The following is a 19,211-nucleotide window of genomic DNA, read 5'->3' as shown; positions in this document are numbered from 1 at the left end:
TTTTTGAATTGGGTTGTTTGTCTCTTTGTTGTTAAGTTTCTGGAGGGTTTGTTTTGTTTTTACATGTTGTGGATATTAAACCCTTATCAGATATATAATTTGCAAATATTTTCTTCCATTCTTTAGGTTGTGTTTTCCCTTTCTTGATAATGTCCTTTGATGTACAAAGATTTATATTTTTAAAATTTTTTTTCAACGTTTATTTATTTTTGGGACAGAGAGAGACAGAGCATGAACGGGGGAGGGGCAGAGAGAGAGGGAGACACAGAATCGGAAACAGGCTCCAGGCTCTGAGCCATCAGCCCAGAGCCTGACGCGGGGCTCGAACTCACAGACCGCGAGATCGTGACCTGGCTGAAGTCGGACGCTTAACCGACTGAGCCACCCAGGCGCCCCCAAAGATTTATATTTTTAATGAAGCTCAATTTATTTGTGTCATTGCTTGTGTTTTTAGTGTCATACTTAAGAATCACTATCACCTTATGACTCGTGTGCAAGAGAGGCAGAACATATAAATGTCTCACAAAAGAATTAACATGGAAGAGATGGCAGGTCAATTTATCTTCCTATGAAGAAAATATTTGGAAAGCACATATTTGTACTGAATATTGGCTACAAACACATCTTTTTTTAGACAATTCTGTTACTTAATGAGGTGTTGCTCTGAGAACAACTCTAAGTTCCTTTTCATCAGTTATTTGGGTCTCCATCACAGTAGTCAATTTGAGAGGTGCCTGCCACACCCATAAACAATTTCTCCTTCTAGAAAAACTATTCCCCCACAGTGTCCTCTGTCATATAGGTAGTCCCCTAGAAGCCATGTATGTACCTGGTCAGGACTTAAGTTGGGCGATCAGTTTCTCTCTTGAGCATCTGTATTTGACACTGAGAAATGTGTTAATTACTGTAAGGGATGGTGAAACAGTCATATCCTGCCATTTCTGCTTCACTCCTTGCCTTGGGGTCCACGTGAGATCCCTATATATTTATATTAAATATTTCTCCTCTGCAAATTTATGTGGATCAGTTTTGTATCAGCATGATGTTTTAAAATAATATTTATGTTCCCATATTTGTGGGCTGGCTTCTCTCCCTGCAGAAACCATGTCTGCAATTGGAGTTAAACTATTTTAAGTCCCTTAAGTGAGGAGGTAAGAGTTTTAGGCTCATCCAGTTGGGGATGGGGGACCCTTAGAACACAGGTCATGATCTCCTTCCTGGAACACAGTCTAGGGATGCCTGCCAGCCCTGAGGAGAACCCTATCCTCTGGCACCATTTTAAACATGACATTGGCGAGATGGCGAGGCTGTGGTGTCAAAGGCAACCACAACTATTAGCTTATGGCAGAATACCTTGGCTCTCCAAGGTGTGGCATTCAGGAACCTATGTCCCATTGAGGGACGCAGAGAGCCTGAGAAAAGCTGTGAACCCTCAGAGGTCTGTGTCTGATGAAGAGGCCGCCATGGCCAAAGCCATGGGTATTAGTAGTGGAGGCCAGGTGCACAGTCATACTTCAAGGGCTGCTAGTCCTGAGGGCGGGGAAAGGAGATACCCAGCCTTATAGACCAGTGAGCACCCACAGGTGACTCTTCTTCCATCTCCAGGACTCAGTGGTCCTCTATACCAAAGCACATCTTGGGGAGGAGAAGGGACATGGGCCTCAAAGGTGTGAAATTACTGCTCTCAACTCATTTGCTAGACTAGCCTGGACACTGGGTTCATCGGACACTGAAAACCCAAAGAGGCCATGTGTTCTTTGCATATCTGAGATTCTATGAAGTTCAATTTAGATCATCTTCTACTAAAATCTCTAGAACCCCAAATCTATAGACATTGTCATCAGGAGCCAGAAGAAGAATACAAAGGCTACTGGTTTCTGCCTTGCTTCCTCTTCCCTTTTCCCATTCTCCTTCTTCTCTCCCTCCCTCCTTTCCTTCATCAATATGTATCAAAGGCCCTATTCTGGATCAGGCTTTTTGCAGGCTCTAGGAAATCCCAAGATGACCAGATGCAATTCCTCCTGCATGGTGCTCACAGTCCTGAGGGAAAACAGTGACTAAGCAGTTTCCAGACCGGTGAATTAATGCCAACAACAGGGGCCACAGGAGCAGAGAGGAAAGCCTCTCAACTCTGCTTGAGCAGGTGTTGCAGGAAGGTGTATGATTCTCAGAGGAGTGTGTGCACTTCTGGTATAGGTGTGGATGTCCATGGTAGACACAACTCATTATCTACCCCAAAACTATTCTCCCCCTTCTTCCTTCCTCATCAAACCCCAATTCTGTTTGGGGCTGCCTGTGTGCCCATCCTCAGCACAGATATATGATTGCTTCTGTTTCCATTGTCAGACACTCTATTTCCCAGGGCCCCCCTCCCTTGTAGCTGTGGCTTGTGGCCCAGATCTGGGCAAAGGGAAACACTGTTAGAGAGCTTCTGCCATGCTCGGCTTCCCTAATAACTTGGATAGCCCTGGTGGTGCCAGCCCCTCCCCACTCTTCCTGTCCTGAGTGCATATGGGACACCAGGAGCTGTGGACCATCTTGCAATCATGATGACAAAAAGCCAAAATGCTGAAATAGCAAAGAACAAAGATGAAAGAGCCTGGATTCTCAAAGACTTTGCTCAGCTGTTGCAGCAGCACTTGACTATCTATCTCCAGATTTCTTACCTGGAAAAATAAAACCCCTGCTAATTGAGTGTTTTTAAAAGCATTACTGAAAACATTCCTAACTGACACAGCAGTGTCTCAGAGGAAATACCTGCTCATTCAACATTTGGGGCCCAACTGCCTGAGAGCTGATTTTCTTCCTGTTAGCCCTGAAGCAAAATCTGACAGTCTGCAGCAGCATGTATGCCCAACTTTTATGGACTGAATTGTGCCTCCCCCACCTCAGTTCATATGTTGGAGCCCTAACCTCTAATATGACTATCTTTGGAGATAGGGCCTTTAAGGGGGTAATTAGAGTTAAGTGAATTCCTAGGAGTGGAGCCCTGTCCCATTAGGACTGAGGGGTGTCCTTGGAAGAGGAAGAAGAGATACCAGGAGTACGTACACATGGAGAAAAGGCTATGTGAAATCACGGAGAAGATGGTCATCTGCAAGTTTGGGAGAGAGACCTCCGGAGAAACCAATCCTGCTGACACCTTGATCTCAGATTTCCAGCCTCTGGAACTATGAGAAAAGAAATTTGTTGTTTAAGCCACCCAGTCTGCGGCATTTTGTTATGGTGGCCCTAGGAAACTAATACACCCAACTACCTCCTAAAGAGGTTCTCTCTGGAGAGAATATAGCCCATCACTCCCACCAACAGCAGAATCCACCACTGCTGACCTTTCTTTCTTAAATACGAAGGGAAAGTCATGGGTTATTAGGCTTCTGAGGCAAGCAGCAGCATGAGAGGGAATAGCCAAAGATTAAAAACCCAAGCAAACCAACAAAAAAAGACAACTCAAAGATTAGAAAGAAACCCTATTTTTAAAACCATCTAATGTATACTCTCAGAGAGATTCAAAACAATATTACATCAATAAAACAAGAAGAGGATGTCAAGAAGAGCAATTGGAGAATAAGGATGCTTTTAAGGATTGAGAAATTACTGCCAAAATGAGATGAATTATTGAAGGATAAAAAGTAAACTTTGATAAAGAGTCAAACTATGAGAGCGAGTGACAGAGAGAGAGAGAACTAAATAGAAAGAAGAAAACAAGGGAAAAATGGAGAGAAAGAAATAATAAAGGAAGGGAATTTCCAAGAGTTGAATAAGGACCCAAATTTTGATTGAAAGAGCCCACAGTGAATGAAAAATATATCCTAGTGAAATGCAACGATATGAAGGGAATAGAAAGTCCCAAAAGTTTCCAAAGAGTCAAAGCTAGTCAGCTGGAATGGAACAGGAATTGGTCTGGTTTCAGACTGCTGCTTAGCAGCAACTCCGGACATAATAAATACTTTCACAGTTATGAGGAAAAAGATCATTTTGAACCTGGAATTCTATACCCAGCCAAACATCTATCCAGTAAGAGAGTGAAGCAAAAAACTTTTTCCAAACAGGCAAGGTCTCAGAAAATGTAACTCCCATGTGCTCCCTCTCATAGAAAACTATTTGAGGTCATGTAAATAAATAAGTAGGGGAAAATGGGATCCCAGAAAGCAGTGTATCTTTAACTCAGGAAAGCAATGAATGCAAGACCCAGTATTGCCAAAAAGGAAACCATTTCAGCTCAGAGCAGAAAGATGGAGGGGTTCAGGACAGAGGCTTCTGGAAAAATGGAGGATTTTAGTAGAGATTTTTTTTTTAATGTAAGAATATGATAAAGACATATCATGCAAGGAAAAAACCCCAAGCCAGTCAGAAACTCTGAGAGGGAGAGGAGAGAAATGGTTGTATGGGAAAATTATAGTCCAAACTGGAAGCAAACCAAAATGAATTTAGGGTAACCATGTTCCATTCCATGGCAAATCCCAGTGATTTTTTAAATTCTAGAACCCTATGGTTTATCTAATTTTATGCTAGTTCTCATAATTCCTCTGTATTCCTCATACCTCATAGTTAGTTCCTACATATGCTGATGGATATAAACTGGTTTTAAAAACATGTATGAAACCGTAAGAGACTCTTAAAAACTGAGAATAAACTGAGGGTTGATGAGGAGTAGGAGGGAGGGGAAAGTGGGTGATGAGGATTGAGAAGGGCACCTGTTGAGATGAGCACTGGGTGTTGTATGGAAACCAATTTGACAATAAATTTCATATTAAAAAAATAAATAAAAACATGTATGAAAACTTGATTTGTTTGGGGCACCTTTAGACTCTTCTGGTACCACAAAGAATATTTGTCGTGTCTGATTGGGTTCTGGTTACACAGTACTTGGTTTATGAAAAATTACCCCACTGTACTCATAATGTGTGTGCTTACCTCACATGTGATTGTTTTTTTCTTCCTGTTTAAGTGTACCAGACAAAAGAAGAAGTATGGAAGGTAGGAGAAGGAGAATGGAAAAAATGGTGAAGAGTGCTGATATCTTTATCTTAAGAAGTAATTTTTTAAAAAGTAATAAATAAAAAAAGTCCTGAATATTTAAATTTACCAAGGTAACTGCGGAGACTTGGTGGCTCAGCCGATTGAACATCCAACTCTTGATCTAGGCTCAGGACATGATCTCATGATTCATGAGATCAAGCCCTGCATCAGGCTCTTCTGACAGTGCAGAGCCTGCTAGGGATTCTCTCTCTTTCTCTCTGCTCTTCCCCTACTTGTGATCTATAAATAAATAAATAAATATATAGATAAACAACCATTAAAAATAAGTGTACCAAGGTAACCAATAGACAGAATAAAAGTAACACTGGAACAGTTTAACACTGAGAAGCCCAGTGGAGGGGAGGTAGAGGGAGTGAGGGACAGTCATGTGTTTCACGGCATGAGTCAGTAGATGTCCCCTAAGGTGGTGTTAACCACCTGAAAACTGAAGTCACTAGTAGTTAAGGGCATTGCTTCTGATGTAGGCAGGAGTGGGAATGGAGACTGTTGTTATCAGTGATTCTGAGCTATTCAACTTATTACCACATGAGAAATATTATCTTAATAATATAAAACTTAAAAAAACCCTATTCAATAAAGAAGTACTAAATTGTATGATGCAATCAATCCATAAAGGCTGAAGTGGAGCTGAGTAGAGAATTTTGATGTTTCATGGATAGAGCGATTCTTTGTCCTTTCTTCTAAAGTCACCCAGACCCACTAAAGTTCTAAAGGATCTTTTGATTTTAGAAAGGTCCTGGCTGTAAGATCTTGACACAGGCTCTAAAAAGCATAAACAGCTTTTAAGAGTTCTAGGAGAGTCTCAAAGATGCTCCAAACAAAACTAATTTTATTACTTTGTGTTTTATTTTTTAAGTTTTTTTTTTTTTTTTTTAGTAATCTTTATACCCACCCAATGTGGGGTTTGAACTCACAACCCTGAGATCAAGAGTTGCATGCTCTTTCTACTGAGCCTACTGTTTTTGTTTTGTTTTGTTTTTGTTTTTTTGAGAGGGGATGTGAGCAGGAGATGGGTAGAGAGAGAGGGAGAGAGAGAATCTTAAGCAGGTTCCACATCCAGCTTGGAGCCTGACTCCAGGCTCACTCTCACAACAGTGAGATCATGACCTGTGCCAAAATCATGAGTCAGACACTTAACTGAATGAGCCACCCAGACACCCCAACTTTATTTATTTATTTATTTATTTATTTATTTATTTATTTATTTATGTATTTATCTGTTAACTTATTTATTTTGAGAGAGAAAGAGAAAGAACACAAGTGCAAGCGGGGGGGGGGTGGGGGGTGGGGGGAGGGCAGAGAGGGAGAGAAAGAATCCAAACAGGCTCTACGCTGTCAAGGCAGAGCCAGACATGGGCTCGATCCTGTGAACAACGAGATCATGACCCAAATCAAGATCGAGGATTGGTTGTTCAACTGACTGCACCACCCAGGCATCTCCCAACCTTATATTTTAAAAAGCAGTTTATACCCACCAGCCTTTGTAGGGCCTATGCTCCAGGGAAGTATGGGTGGGGGGGGGGGGGGTATGGGAATTCGCATATAACTCAATAAACAATAGGATGTTGTAATCTCAAAATTATTGGGTGTTTGCCATGAAGTTGAATAGTTACTTTAATTTGCTTCACAACCTGGACAAAACACACAGCTAGGTGATGATATCAATTCACAAATGTTCATACATTTCGCTCTATAAATCTACATTGTGCTGAGTAGTGGAAGCTCAGTCCAATCCTCAGGGATGCTTTTGAATTGTAGACTGATTTGTGAATTAACAAGGCATTTTATATGGACCTTCCTCCTAGAAAATATACTCTTAAAGCATTTTGTACTGAAATTAAGAGGCTCCTGTGTTGCCCTTGAGGCCCCTCCATGGAAGGATCCATGAAATCTTGCTCCAGGTCTTAGAGTTGAAGAACTGAAGTCCACTATGTTTCTAGCATTTCCATAGGTCCTAGGGCAAGAGAATTACTTGGGAGGCTCATAGCGAGCAGATTCCTCTTGCGGAGAGCCCTGTGTGGGGATAAGCTTAGAAATTCCCTGGGCTTGCACCAATGGGTTAACAAGGTATAAACAATTACAAAGTCATAGGATGCTCACACCCAAGTTTGGGTAAACAAGATTAGGCGAATAAGGATAGAGAAGGGGGGCTAAGTCCCCCAGAATAGAGGGGCGGGCAAAGGCCCCCAATACAAATGTATATGAGGTAAGCAAGATTAGGTATTCAGGGCAAAAGCGCCCGCCAATTTAGTACTATAGCAGAAAGCTGCTTTCATAGGAAGGAGGGACCAAATTAGGTAAACAGGTAAATAGGGGTATAGACCCCTGTGCTGCAGGTGAAGCTGCCCAGAGCAGAGCTGATTAGCAAAAGAAAAGGTGCCTTATTAACTCTGAGGTTAAGAGCTCTATCTGTCCTATCCCCCAGGCTAGCTAAGATAAACAGACACGGCGCTTCCTGTCTGCTGTTAACAACCATCTGCCCATCCGCCTGACACCAGGACTTTGTTTTGTATTAACCCAAACCCCTAAACCCGAATATCTTCAAGATCCTCTTTCCCTCACGTCCATGAGTTAATGTTTACAGTTTCATTGTTTCTTTGTGCACGTCTATCACCATGTTTGTAAGCCTTCTGATCCTCATAAAAATGGAGCAAAGACCCTTAATTGGGGCTCTTGTCTTTTCCTGGACATTAGCCATCTCTTGCTTTTAATCCTGCATCTGCTCTCTTGCTGGTCAAGAGAGAACCTTAGACTTAGAGTCTACGACAGCCTTGGTCACTGAGATGTTCCAAGCAGAAGCAAGCAGAACTAGTTGAGTGGCTCTGTTTACAGGTGAAGAAACCAAGGGCCAGAGTGAGGAAGTATCTTACTTCCTCATCCATTCAAGATCGCAGCGGCAATAATCTCCATGGAGGGCCTAAGAGTGGGAGTCACTTCACAGATGCACCCTTGATAATCTTTTCTGGTCTGGCATGATCTTGCCTAGTCTTCAGAGTCAGAGAGCGTGAGTGGCTTGTCAAAGTCACCCAAAAGGAAGTAGCTCAGATGGCTTGGAACCCTTTATGGGTAACTTCAAAGCAGGCAGCCAAAGGTTGTGGGGACTATAAAAGATAGCAAAGATACTGTTTTACCCTCATAAAGCTGCCAAGCCTTATTGGTGGGAATAATGCATATACACAAAATAAAATATTTATTGGATGTTTACTACATGCCTGGCCTAGAGGAGTGGGCCCTGGGAGATGGCCTTGAGTCCTGAATTCATCCTGCCCGAATTTTCATTCTCTTTGGCTCAGATAACAGTTTTAATGTTGTGTGCACTCAGGCTGCAGCTTGGGAGAATGTGTGTCCTCGTTTCCTTCACCCTTCGCTTATTGAGGCCCTCTGTAATTTCCACAGAAAGGAGGAAGCCCTGTTGTCCTTTTTGATGTCCCAAGTAGGAAGCAGTCTGTGGTGAGTCACCGCTGCCTGATCACTTATGAGGAGGTGAGGACCCCAGGGGAGGGCAGGGGGCCTGTTCAGAGATCTACATGGATCCACTTTGGACATCAGTCAGCCTCCACCAGACACTGACCAGAGTAACGGTTCCAGCAGGCAGCCCTAAGCATGCCACTCCTTCCCTGGTCCTGAGGCCCTGCTGAGCCCTCCAGCCAGCCCCACATCTCTCTCCTGGGCCCTCCTCACTCTGCTCCCTCTTCACTGCTGTGCTTGTCTGGATGCCACACACTGTCACCTGCCTTCCTGCTTTTGTCCACACATTGTCTCCTGCTTGGTAGGCCCTTGCTGTCCTGTCCAGCTGGCAGAACATACCCATCCTTCACATGGCTGCACAAGCTATGTTTCTTTCGTGTTGCTCTCCTGAACACTTGCAAGTCTAACTTTGAGCCCAGCAGTTTCCAGGGCTGACAGTTGCCTGCTGCTCTCAATACCTCTGCCCCCTGCATCTCACTTGTTTTTCTCCATCACTGGATGTCAGGGACCTGAATTTATGCACTTTATAGCCACATCCTTGGTGTAAGGCATGCTGCCTAGTCAACACTCAAAAACAAAACAAAGCAAAAGCAAAAGCAAAAACAAAAACAAAAAACAACAACCTAAAAATTATCAACCGAGAAAATTAGGAGAAACTAAAAAGGAACAAAGGCCTTTATTTGGGATCCCAGAATTGCTGTTTGAGGAGCACAGTTTCTAGGATAACCAGGAAAGTGTCTGGTTCACATAGGGCATTTTATGAGAGAGAAGGAAGGAGTCATTATATGATTCAGATAAAGAAATGGAAAAACAACAACAAAAAAAACCCCTGTGAATTTGGTGTTGAGCGGCTGAGCCACTTCTGATTAATCTTATTGATTATTTTACCAGTGCTATCAAATGAAACTGTCCCTGGTATGCATTAATTAACTTTACTGTCCCCTTATGGTTCGATTGCCAGTTGCCCTGTTGAAATTTTATGAGCAACTGTCTTGCAAGACAATTGCTACTTCTGGCCCGTTTCGAGAGTTCATCAGTTGGGAAAGAAAACGGAGCTTCAAATGGAGTCTCTTATGTTCAGACATTTCCTACAATTCCACAGAATGAATGCATGCCCCTTCCATGCTGTCCCTCTGTGTCCCTGGGCTGCAGGTAACTACTCAAGGATGCCAAGAGTTGCTAAATCTTTAGTCCAGTTCCTCACTTTAGATATAAGGAAACCAAGACCCAGAGGGAGGAAGGACTTGCCCAAGGTCACACTGCTGGTGACAGAGTTCAGACTAGAGCCCAAGGTCACACCGTTGGTGACAAGAGTTTACACTGGAGTCCAAGGTCACACAGTCAGTGACAGAGTTCACACTGGAATCCAGATATCCTGTCTCCCTATCTGGTGCCCCTTTCCCTTTACCATGCTTCGTGGAGTGGCTTCTCCCTTGGGGACATGGCAATTTTATGCTTAGTCATCGGACCTTGTGGAATGCATAGGTTGTCCTCAAGGGGACAGAGGGGCCCTCTGAGGAAGACCTCCTGCTAATGATGGAGGAGGAAGGAAGTATGAAGTCATAAGAATTGCCACAATCCCTGGTTTCCACAAGTGAAACCTGGGGAGGCTGAGCCCTGCCCTAGAGCAGTGTTTTGAGGGTAGGCAATGGGCATGTGGGAGGTGCAGGCAAGACCTTTCCTAACCTACCACATGACCTTTCCAGGCTCATCTTCCCTGCACCAGCCCTGACAGCTCATGCTCCAGCCACATCTGGCGCCTCACCTGTCCTGGCCATTCCCATCCCCTTTACTCAGAGCACCTTTGCATTCAGGCTATTTCCTCAGCCTGAGCTAGCTTTTCCTCTCAATCCAACAATTGCAAGCCCAGCCCACCTTCTGGGTCCACCTCAAAGACCACTTGCTCTAAGTCCTCCCTGATTCCCCTCCTTTCTGTGTCTCACACAGTTTGCGCACTCTCGTTAGGCATGGCTTGGTAATTTCTATCTGGATACATGTCCCTCTTCTCTTTACCCTGTGGGCTTGAGGACAGAGATCCTACTTGTTGATATGGTGTCCCTCATAGCACTCAGTAAGCCTCAGGGGGATAGCAGACGCTTCATCTTCATCAGGTCCGGGTCCGTGGTAAACAAGAAGTGAGGTTTCCTGGGACAGCCTCCAGGTCAAAGGTCCAGATGGAAGGGGAACACTGCTGTTGCTTCCAAAAGCAGCAATCATCTGTTTTGCAGAGCTCACGCCCGGTCAGTTGCCCCCTCTCCTTGATTCTCATCTGACTATTTTGGCCTCTCTCCTTGGCACACTTCCACCGTCCCCAGGCTGGGGCCCACCCTCTGCCTCTCTAGCAGCTGACCTGGCCTCTCCAGATGTTTGTTTTGCCTGCAGGATTGAGGAGTCTGAACATTGCTTTTGCAACACAAGCCCCAGGTGGCTGTGTGACCTTGGCAGGCTACTTTACCCCTCTGAGCCTCGCAGTTCTTCACTGGTGAGGGTCACCTGACTCCCGGGGCTGCTGTGAAGTTCAGATGAACGAAGGCATGAGATGGGCCAAGCACTGTGGTCTGATACACAGTAAGTATTCAATGAACGCTTACAGAAATAGAAAGAGGGAAGAAACCCGGCCTTAGTCCATTGTTTCTTCATGTTCCCCAAACTTACTCCTGGACCTATATTTGCCATTTCTCTTTTGTTAAGTCCTGCCTGGGGCAATACTGTAGCTGTCCCTCACCGCCATCCCTCATCTGACCAGCCATGCCCTTCAGAAAGCCAAGACCCAGGGAGGGTGGGCTGCTGGTGGGATCCCTGTCCAATGTCATCTGGTTGTCTTTGCCCAATTGGGGGTGAAATCCATAGACAGTGACAGACCTACACAGTGTTATTTTTTCTTTTTAAAGATATGTCACAAATGGGAAGACTCTGAGGGCATGGAACAGGTCCTGCTTTCTGGAGCCCCTCGTGTGTGCCAGGCTTGGAGGGTCCCTGTCAATAAGGGAGACGGTGAAGCCAAAGATGCCCAAAACAAAAGGGTGTTCACAGCACCCATGGCTGCTTCAGCACCAGGCTGCTGTGTTCTTTGGCTTGCCTCCCCGAACTCCTTTCTGGCCGTCTTGCTAATCATGCCATTTCTAAGAGGAAAATGGCAAGAGTTGAGGGGACAAAGCACAGGGGTCCAGTCTGGGCCTTAATCCTTAAGACACATCATCTCCATCCCTGACTCTCCCACCTGGAGGGTAATTCCCCCTACGTCTGTTAAGTAAGAGCCACGCGCAAGCCTCCACATCCCTAGTGGCACCATTTGGAAATAACAGAGGGAATCAGGTCTCTTAAAACCATCTGTTTATGTGGCTCTAAATTAAGTCCCACTGTGTGATCTCTGTTTCTTTATACCGTGGTTGTTAACGAGAGGCCCCACTGGGCAGATAAAAATGTTTTTGAAGAACCAGCAGAAAGGAGTTAGTCCTGATAAACAGGGAAGCCAGGAAGGGCTAGCGCTAAGCTGAGAGGAAGAAGTAAGGGATGGAGGAAGGTCAAGGCCAGGACTTTTTACACACAGGGAATTTCTGGAGGCTTGTGAACAGTGGATTGTGCCTCTTCCTCCTTCTCCCTTTATATTCTATCTGAGTTTTCAAAGGGATGAAACTGGGGCCTTAACTTTGGGCAACTTTCATAGCCAAATGATCCTGACAGCCTATTTGTGCAGAATTTATCATTGGTAACTTTGTAAATACTTGGTTAGCTCACTGCTGTCTTGCTGCTTCTCCCTATCAGTCAGGGTCCATAAACTGCTCTAGATCTTTCAACAGAGGGAATTTAATACCAGGAATTGGTTACACAGAAAATGGAAGAAGAAAAAAAAAGAGAGAGAGAGAGAGAAAATGGAAGACGTGAGAAGGTAAAGGAAAGCATTAGCAACAACAGGAAGCCTCTTCCTCCCCCTGCCCACTGAGGAGGGAAAGTTCAGAGTCAGTGCTAGTCCCGGCGGGCAGAAGCCCGACGGGAGCAGGGGCTGCCTGTGGGAGCTGGCCACATGCGGGGGAAGGCTTGCCTGCAGGAACTGGAGCCACGTAAGGGCTGTCCTCTTGAGAGGTGGAAACAGAGCGGAGACACAGCCACTGCTGAAAGTGTCCCCTAATGCAGAAGAGGAGGGGAGAAATGCCACTATTCTCCCCTCCTGCAAGCCCCAAGTCTTCCATTAACTTCTCCTGTTGGGCAAAATTATCTGGAAGCCAGTCAGCAAGGGAACCTGGGAGATGCAGTTTCCTGTAATACTGAGAACAATAGAAAGGCAGGGAGCAAATAATGAGTAGCCTCTCCAACAAACCAAGGTTACTAGATGACCCAGCTAGGAAACAGGGAAGCACTGAGTAGGAGCAAGGGAGCTAAGCAGGCAGAATGGGGGCTAGACCCCCATTTGAAGTCATACAGCAGTGTGTCCCAAAATGTGTGACAGACACCATGTGGGATACAGGAGCTGAGGAAGGTGGCAAGGGGACCAGGCAGGGCATCAAGCGACAGTTTATTAGGGACTGAGAAAGATTGTCTTTTTTTTTTTTCTTTTCTTTTTAATGTTTATTTTTTGAGAGAGACCATGCATGAGAAAGAGTGGGGAGTGGCAGAGAGTGGGGGAGGGGCAGAGAGAGTGGGACAGAGGATCTGAAGTGGGCTCTGCGCTGACAGCAGAGAGCCCCATTTTGGGCTCAAACTCACGAACTGCAATATCATGACCTGAGCCGAAGTCAGACGCTTAAGCGACTGAGCCACTCAGGCGCCCCAAGCTTGTCTCTTTTCAATTCACTTTCCAATCATCTGATTGCATTATGGAGAAGGTCTCTTTTTGGTGCCAATAGGTCTTTAACCTCTAAAGACCTCAGGTCTAAGCTTTTGGCTGGTGTAATAGATGCTGTTGGCCTACTCAGACCTCTCTATCCAGTTGACACACTCACTTCCCAGCTGTTGTGAGTGTTGGCTGTTAAGACTTCACAGCTACAGCCATCTCTTGGGCATGGCCTCACCTGGAAATAGGTAGGAGATTCTACCACCGCCCCCCACCCCAGGACACTCTGCAGGCAATGACTGACTAACGCAGGAGACAAAAGCGTTCATATGTCAAGATGGTTCAAGTGCGAGGTACCATTCATGTTCCAGACCTCACCACAGGAGCAGGCTGAGGCTAGCCTTCAGCTGAACCCACACCTTTGCTTAGCTTCTGTTTCCCTCCCCCTTCATCAAGATTCCTCCCTCAATAAATCACTTGTGAAAAAAAGTCCTTATTCCTCACTTTAATTGTAGAGAATCTAACATTGCAGGCAACAGGATCTAGCTAGAATTTACTGACTTTTTATCCTATTTTTATCTGGTTGGTTTATGGTAGACTATAAAGGTTTTCCATTTATGGTAGTGATAGAAAGTTTCACTTTAAAATGCTGTTGGGGGGCGCCTGGGTGGCGCAGTCGGTTAAGCGTCCGACTTCAACCAGGTCACGATCTCGCGGTCCGTGAGTTCGAGCCCCGCGTCGGGCTCTGGGCTGATGGCTCAGAGCCTGGAGCCTGTTTCCGATTCTGTGTCTCCCTCTCTCTCTGCCCCTCCCCCGTTCATGCTCTGTCTCTCTCTGTCCCAAAAATAAATAAACGTTGAAAAAAAAAAAAAAATTTAAAATGCTGTTGGGGCTCCTGGGTGGCTCAGTTGATTGTCCGACTCTTGATTTTGGTTCAGGTCATGATCCTAATCTGTGAGATCAAGCCCCACTGGGCTCTGCACTGAGCATGGAGCCTACCTAAGATCCTCTCTCTCTCCCTCTGCCCCTCACCCACACACATTCTCTCCCTCTCTAAAAAAAATTTTTTTTAAATAATTTTTATTTGACAAATGTAATTTAAAGAAAGATGCAAAATAAAAAAAGTACAGGTTGTACCCAATGTTCAGAGTGGCTTCATTCATAGCCCCAGACTAGATGCCACTCAAATGTCCTCAGCTGGTGAAGAAATAAGCAAATTAAAATGAATCCATATTCAGCAATAAAAAAGAAAGACTATTGGGGCGCCTGGGTGGCGCAGTCGGTTAAGCGTCCGACTTCAGCCAGGTCACGATCTCGCGGTCCGTGAGTTCGAGCCCCGCGTCGGGCTCTGGGCTGATGGCTCAGAGCCTGGAGCCTATTTCCGATTCTGTGTCTCCCTCTCTCTCTGCCCCTCGCCCGCTCATGCTCTGTCTCTCTCTGTCCCAAAAATAAATAAACGTTGAAAAAAATAAATAAATAAAAGAAGAGGAAGAGAGATCAGAGCTCTCCTTCTAAAAAAAAAAAAAAAAGAAAGAAAGACTATTGATACATAAAACATTATGGATGAACCTCAAAAGCATTAGGTTAAGAAACTGCCACAAAACTCTAGGTGCTGCATGATTCCTCTTATCAGAAACTTTGAAAAGGCAGAATGATGGGGACTGAAAGCAGGTCAGCAGTCGCCAGGGCCCAGGAGTGAGGGCATGGCAGGACTGCAAGGGACAGGAGGGGACGTTGGGGTGATGAAACATTCTATACAACGTGATTGCAGTGGTGGTTACATACTGTGTGTATTTGTCAAATCTGATCTCTAGTTGTGAATGAATAAAACATGGGAATGAAAGGTATAGCATGGGGAACGTAGTCAGTGGTATTGTAATAGCATCATATGTGACAGATGGCAGCTAGGCTTGTGGTGAGCATAGTGTAACACGTAGACTTGTCCAATCACATGTTGTACACCTTAAACTAATGTAACGTATGTCAGCTATACTCCAGTTAAAAAAAAACAAAACACTTAAGAGAAACTCAAAGGCATAGTAAGGTTGGAGTTGCTCTTTTTAAAAAATATTCTGAGAGAGCACTCATGTGCACGTGCACAAGAGCAGGGGAGGGGCAGAGAGAGAGGGAGAGAAAGCATCCCAAGCAGGCTCCGTACTGTCAGTGCAGAGCCTGATGTGGGGCTCGATCCCATGACCATGAGGTCATGACCTGAGCAGAAACCAAGAGTCAGACGCTTCACTGACTGAGCCACCCAGGCACTCCAGGAGTTGCTATTTTTGACAGCAAATTGTATGAATCAGGAGTAAGCTAAATAGAGAAGAAAATAATATAATTAAAATTAAATTGAAAAACAAACAGGCTATCTTCTTCAAAAGGGTGAATTCTAATATAAACTGTAAAGCTGATTTTTTTTTAAGTAGGCTTCATGCTCAGTGTGGAGCCCAACATGGGGTTTGAACTCATGACCCTGAGATCAAGAGCTGAGCTGAGATCAAGAGTCAGACACTTAACCAACTGAGTCACCTACACCCCCCCTTAATAAAGCTGCTTTTTAAGAAATAGTATAGACTGCACGTGGGCACAGGAGAAACTTACAACAGTGGAGGGGCGCAGAGAGGCGAGAGAATGACAATCTGTTAGGGGAGCATTCAGGTCTTCACTGAGTCACTCCTGGGAGGCGAACAAGCTGGGAAGTTCTGTTGGGTTGGGACAGAGTAGAGGAGGTGGGCGGGAGCCACTCAGACTTGGTTCCATGAGTATCCAAATGATGCTCCCTGACCTGTGGCCTCAGGCTTGATGCTGGTGCCAGATGCAGACAGCTGGGGGGGAGTGGTGAGCAGCAGCATTGTACCCCTCTTTCTCCTTCCCCTGAACAGGTGGAGTAGAAAGCAAGGACCCCTTTCTCTGCACATCCACACCTTTCCTGATGTTTTTGCATTGTGTTTTTCTTTAAAGCAAATATCCCTAGCCAGAGAGGAAGGAGGAGGAGGAAGGAAGAGTTTCCTGAGGAGGGTGGCAAAGGAATATCTCCCCCTGCTCAGCCTTCACATGAGGTGGAGAGCAAGAAGAGGGATTGATCATGAACACGAACTCTTGAGCAACCACTATGGAGAGCTGGATGGGTGATGGTTTACTGGGGCAGGGAGTGTCTGCTCTCAGCCTTGGTTTTTCAACTCCAAGCTGCTTATGGATGGGCCTTTCTCTGTTTCCCCTTTCTGTCTCTGACTCTCTTTGATGGAGGTTCGAGCTAAGCAGAGGCAGGATGGCTTTATTTAGCAGAGGAAGCTGCTTTGAGTCTCATAAGTGTTGACTTTGTAGAAGTTGGCTTGTCCAAACATCATCCATCACCGTGAACCATATTTCATCAAATTAAATGACTACTCTTTGCAAAGAAGTATTTGTACTAATATTTACCTTGCATCTTGTAAAATCGTATGGAAATCAAATAATGATGTTGCAAAAAGTCAATCCCCAGAGAGAATATGGCTGAGATGGCTATGCTGTGCATTCTGGCCCAGTGGACCATCTCCTTCACCTTGGTCCCCCTCCTCTCCCTGTGGCAGCCCCAGCCCCAGCAGGAGGCAACTGAAAGACTTCCTAGTGTACTTGGATGCTCACATAGAGAATTTTTTAGATTTAGACTTAGCCCCCTTTTCCTCTCCATGGGTTCAGTTTTGTTGCTTTTTTTTTTTTTTTTTTTTTTTTTTTTTTTTTTTTTACCTTGCTAAGAAATTCCAAAAAAGTGAGTGAACAGTTGTGTAGTTATAGAAAATCTGTTACCTGGGCACCTGGGTGGCTGAGTTGGTTAAGCATCAACCTGGGCTCAGGACATGATCTCACACTTCGTGAGTTCGAGCCCTGCATCAGGCTCTGTGCTGACAGCTTGGAGCTTGGATCCTGCTTCGGATTCTGTGTCTCCCTCCCTCTCTGTTCCTCCCCCTCCCCCCGCTCGTGCTCTGTCTCTCTCACTCTCAAATAAACATAAATAAACATTAAAAAAAAAGAAAAGAAAATCTGTTACCAGTAAACATTAATAGAAGATGCTGAGAAAAATTACTTTGGTCATTTCCTAAGTGGTATGCCTATTGTTAATAATTTCATTAATTTATCTGTCAAATATTTAGAGAGTACATACACACTATATGTACATAGTATATATACAGTGTATAACTATACACTATACTGTATACTATGACAGATATACCTGTCCAGGTATGTATCCATGTCTTCACTGTACAAATATTATTGAGCGCTTACCATGAGCCAAACACTGAAGCAGTCACCAGGCAGGGAAGAATGGCAAATAGCTCCAGTGCCCTAAAATGTTACTTAACAGGAGGCAGTGGTGAAGCCTTCATCCACTCCGTTGTTCCTTCCTGTGTTAATTCACATCCACGTTTATTCCTTTTTAATTCATCATTTCATGGTGTTTTTTTCTTTGAGGTGTAATTGACATATAACATTTTAAGAATTTCAGGTATATAACATAATGATTCAATCTTTGTATACATTGCAAAATGATCAATCACCCCAATAACTCAAGTTAACATCCATCACCATACTTAGCTACAAAGTTGTTTTTTCTTATCATGAGAATTTTTAACGTCTACTCCCTTAGTAACTCTTCAATATGCAATGCAGTATTATTAACTGTAGTTACCAGCTGTACATTATATCCCCGCAACTTTTTTATTTTCTGATTGGCAGTTTGTACCTGTTGATGACCTTCACCCATTTTGCCCATACCCCAACCCTGCATGTGGCAACTACTAATCTGTTCTCTGTTATCTGTCTGTATGAGTTTTGTTTTGTTTTGTTTTGTTTATAGATTCTACATATAAGTGAGATCATACAGTATTTGTCCTTCTCTGTCTGGCTTATTTCACTTAGCATAATGCTCTCAAGATACATTGTGACAAATGGTAAGTTTTCATTCTTTTTTATGATTGAATAATACTTTGTTATATATAATTATATATTATATTATTTCATTATATACATATAAAATGAAGTATTATTCAGTCAATAAAAAATGAAAACTTACCATTTGTCACAACATGAATGGAATTATATATAGAATTTTATATTTTTAAATTTTTTAGTGTTTATTTATTTTTGAGAGACAGAGACAGAGCATGAGTGGGGGGAGGGGCAGAGAGCAAGGGAGACACAGAATCCAAAGCAGGTTCCAGGCTCTGAGCTGTCAGCACAGAGCCCAATGTGGGGCTCGAACCCATGAACCATGAGATCATGACCTGAGCTGAAGTTGGATGCTTAACCGACTGAGCCACCAAGGCACCCCTATACTTTTCTTTATCTATTCATCTATCCATCGACACTTAGGTTGTTCCCATGTCTTGGCTATTATAAATAATTCTGCAGTGTGCATGGGGTGCAGATATCTTTTTGAGTAGTGTCTTGTTTTTTTTGGATAACTACCCAGAAATGGAATTGCTGGATGGTATGGTTTTTCTATTTTTAATTTTTTGAGGAATCTCCATAGTGGCTTCAGCAATTTACATTCCCACCAGCAGTGCACAAGGGTTCCCTTTTCTCTACATCCTTGCCAACACTTCTTTCTTGTCTTTTCGATAATAGCCGTTTTAACAGATGCAAAGGGATACCTCACCATGGTCTTGATTTGCATTGCCCTGATGGTTAGTAATGTTGAGGATCTTTTCATGTACTTGTTGGCCATCTGGATGTCTTCTTTGGAAAAATGTCTATTGAAATCTTCTGCCCATTTTTAATTGTTTGCTTTTTGCTATTGAGTTATATGAGTTCTCTATATATTTTGGATATTAACCCCTTATTGGATATATGATTTGAAAATATTTTCTTTCAATCAGTAGGCTGCCTTTTCATTGTATTAATGGTTTCGTTTCCTGAATGTCCTCTACTGGGCACTAAAGTGCTGGTATGAGATATT

At 44.0% G+C, this 19,211-nt stretch overlaps 1 long non-coding RNA gene across 1 annotated transcript in view; it reads left to right on the top strand.

Moving 5' to 3' along the window:
• LOC115502848 overlaps positions 1-19,211 on the top strand; it is a 35,535-nt gene that overhangs the window by 14,874 nt on the left and 1,450 nt on the right. The window contains exon 2 of the long non-coding RNA XR_003965210.1: positions 8,437-11,076. This is a non-coding gene — a long non-coding RNA (uncharacterized LOC115502848). The remainder of the gene's footprint in view (positions 1-8,436; positions 11,077-19,211) is intronic.

Source organism: Lynx canadensis, chromosome E2, assembly GCF_007474595.2.
Source record: "Lynx canadensis isolate LIC74 chromosome E2, mLynCan4.pri.v2, whole genome shotgun sequence".
In the NCBI taxonomy this organism is placed as follows: Eukaryota; Metazoa; Chordata; class Mammalia; order Carnivora; family Felidae; genus Lynx; species Lynx canadensis.
The sequence above is the reverse complement of the archived record's forward strand: the minus strand, read 5'-3'. Positions and strand labels throughout refer to the sequence as shown.